Source organism: Corvus kubaryi, unplaced genomic scaffold (genome assembly GCF_017639235.1).
Source record: "Corvus kubaryi isolate FWS band 111438036 unplaced genomic scaffold, C.kubaryi_AGA036_p1.0 37382, whole genome shotgun sequence".
Taxonomy (NCBI): Eukaryota; Metazoa; Chordata; class Aves; order Passeriformes; family Corvidae; genus Corvus; species Corvus kubaryi.
Window position 1 is genome coordinate 4,702,930 of NW_024581124.1, and position 3,471 is coordinate 4,706,400.

A 3,471-nucleotide genomic window follows, 5' to 3' on the forward strand; every position below is an offset into this window, starting at 1 on the left:
GCCAGGATTCAGGGTCTGCAAATCTGCTTAGTGCAGACCACATAAAAATAGCAACTTGTTTTTCTTTTTCACACATTTCTTAGTGCCACAGTGGTCACTGAAACTGGAAGCGTCATTTCTAAATGAACAGGAAGATGCACAGCAAAACCTTGGGATGAAAAAAGTGCTCCCCACACATAATAGCTGTTCATGTAAAATTAAACTGAAGGGTGAGACAATGTTGCTTTAAATGCCTTTACATAACAGGCAAATTCCAAGAAAGAATAGGGAATTTCCATTTGCAGCTCACAGGAGTTAATTTTTGCCCACAGACCACGAGCATCTTCTGCTAAATCTCAGTATCTGTGATGTCCAGAGAAGCACAGGGATACAGGAGACCTGCACAGGAAGGAGCTGATCCCGAAATCCTGCCACAAGAGGTAGAGGGAACCACAGCAGCTCAAAGAATGCTCAATGTCTGCCCAAAAACAAAGGAAAAAAATGCAAAATAATGGAAGCAAAAGAGTGGCTTTCTGCAGGAGCCTATTTACAAGTTGAGGGTTTTATTCCTTCAGCTTGATGACCTGTGCCACAAAGTTATTCTGGTCTATTTTTTAAGTCTTCCCATAAAATAGACCAAGACTTCTTTGTAGTTGCTGCTGTACCTCTCTGACTGCACATTGAAGCTGCAGTGGCTGACATTTGCTGGTGACAGGCAGAACACAAATATTATATTTTTTTCATTACATTACACAACATCTTCTGCAGCAGATGCCAGGCAAACTGCATGGAGTTTGCTGCATCCAGTACAGCCCTAGGACTGAAAATTCCATGTAGGAAGCTATATCAGCATTCCATTAATTCCTGAATGGCAGGCACTTCAAATAATTTAGGAAATCACATTTACCAGTGATTATTTTATTTACCTGCAGTGAGGCAGGACAGGGCACATTTCTCACTTTTATTCCGTTGCATTCATTCAATAACTGCTTTTTAACTTTGAATTGTCAACTCAATAGAATCCAGAAGAACTCCAAATAAGCAAATCAATAACTATAAAATGGTGAATATCCCTTCTGCTCAGCTTGGGAAGTCTTCACACAGATATGGCTAAAAGGAGGATTTCCAAAACACCTGCACAATGTGCAGCTCAGAGCCAAGGGAGCTGTTTCCACTGGGGGCAGCTCACATTACTTCCCACAGAAACCCACATGGATTAGGATCCTTCCTGGGAGAAACTGTCACAAGAAAAAGCACAGACCCTGCCAGGGAATAATGTGGCCACACATCTCACTCAGTGCCTCACCTGCTGGGGAAGTTTCCAGAGCTTTGCTCGCCTCTCCTGGCTCTGAGTCAGCTCCTCATTCCAATAAAAGGCCTTGGCTTGCATCCCAAGGCAGTGGATTGAATCCACAGCCATGTCAAACACGGATTCTCCATGTGGGAGCTGCTGTAGCAGCCACATTCCTCTGGGATAAAGCAGTCCAGGAGGCCTTGGAAAAAGCATGGGAGAGCTGCAGACAAAGAATTCTCAGCCTGGGGTCACCCAGCCTGTGAAACAGCCCTTTGGAGAACAGGTACATCCAAACCTCTGGAAAACACTGCAAACCCCTTCTGCTGATGTCCTTCACATTGCTTGTGAAGGGAGCATCCCTTTTGACTCCCAGCTCTGCCGTTTGTGTTGATTTTGTGGAAGATCCTCAACTAGCACCATGATAGTAGTACCACAAGATCTAAAGATGGAATTTATTTTCTTTTGGTGGAATGTTACTCCCACTAAAATGCATACACGCTTTGTGTTTCTCTCCCTCTATTCCCTCTGTCACGTGTGGATGAATGAAAACAATGCAAAACTCCCACTCTGGTAACAAAACAATAACACCCGTGGCTGTCTCCCCATGAAATGTTGTGACTAATCCAACCCCAGCAGCTTTTCCTTTGCTCCAAGGAACCTTCGGGAGCCTGGCTTATCTCCCCTGCCAGCACTCAGCTGCCACGTCCCACCTGCCATAAAATCTTCCAATCTCAGCATTCCCTCTCTTCTGAGTCCTCTCAGGGCTCAGGGAGGATCAGGGTCCGTCTGCAGCCATTGTTCTCTCTGTCACGTCTTGACCAAAAATAACAGATGCCTATGAAGCGTCTCCCTCATAAAAACCTTTGGTAGCAGCTCTGCACACTCTCCCTGTTCAAAAATTACTGCAGCACAGAGGCAAATAATATCTGTTTCTAGAATAAAACCAAGCCTGGAGACTCTTCTACTCTCTAACACATGAATAGCAGGGATGTCCCACCAAACAGTGCACAGAGCTATCACACAGATCTCTAAATTACTGCTTGTGTGAACTTACCTGAACCCTGTGTCAACTGAACCGGCCTCAAAAACAAGCTACACAGTGGTGTGAGTGCTCACAGTGCTGAATCAGTGCTACAAAAGGGCTTTGAGTGGGTCCTGTGTTGAGTGGTCACTCATTACATGGAAAAAAATGCTTCTTCTCAACCAGATTTAATAGGATATTAATCTACTGGCGGTAGATCTCGTTTTACTCCAGCTCTGAATAGGCTTTTCCTGCAATAGCACAGCACATTTGTTATAATGCACTAATACGTTAAATAATTTAATCTGATCAAACAGGTAAATAAATGCGTAGAGCTCCATCTCTGTTCAGTTGTGAACAGTCACTGTTCCATGAAAAGCAGACACTTGCAATGGGAATCCCACAGCAATTACCCACTAAAACTATTTAACATTTATCACCACGTCTCTCTCATTAACATGATTTGTCTCAGCGGCATGTCCTTTGCTGAACATCCAGGTACAGCTGCCTGTGACACTGGCTCAGGGCGAGGTCTGAGGGAACTGAGGGTGAAATTAGACTGAGAAGGAAGGATCAATTTCCTCTGGATCCCCTTTTTTTCCACACATACTGAGGTGTTGCAACCCTTTTGCTTTACACCCTCTGGAATGCTCGGTACACAGAGGTATGGATTTTGAGGGACATACCTGCTCGCTCATGAGCCCTTTGGGAAAAGCTCCTAGAGAGGTGACAGGATTCCTGCAAGGAGTTGACGGAGGGGGACAAGGGGAAGGGAGAAAGGGAAATCATTCTGTGGGGAGACAGAGAAAACAAGGGTGAGCAGAGGTGCAGGAGAGGAGAAACAACCATGTGAGGAACGTGAGGGACCAAGAGGGATTAGCCCTGGAAGGACATGCGGAGTTTCGGAGGGGCTTATGTCAAGCCAAGAGGGTTGAGAGGGAAACTGAGGGGAACAGCACTGAGGGAGCAGCTCTCGGTCCGGGCAAATGGTGGCGGGAGGTGAAGGGCTGAAGGAGCGGCCATTGCGTGAGGGCGAGACCCCGGGGCAGCGCTGAGGGGAGCAACCCCTGGGGGATGAGGCGAGGCGCTGAGGGAAGCGCCCCGCGGGGCGGGTGAGACACTGAGGGGAAAACCCCGGTACGGGTGATCCGCTCCCCCCGATGAGGGTGAGGCGCTG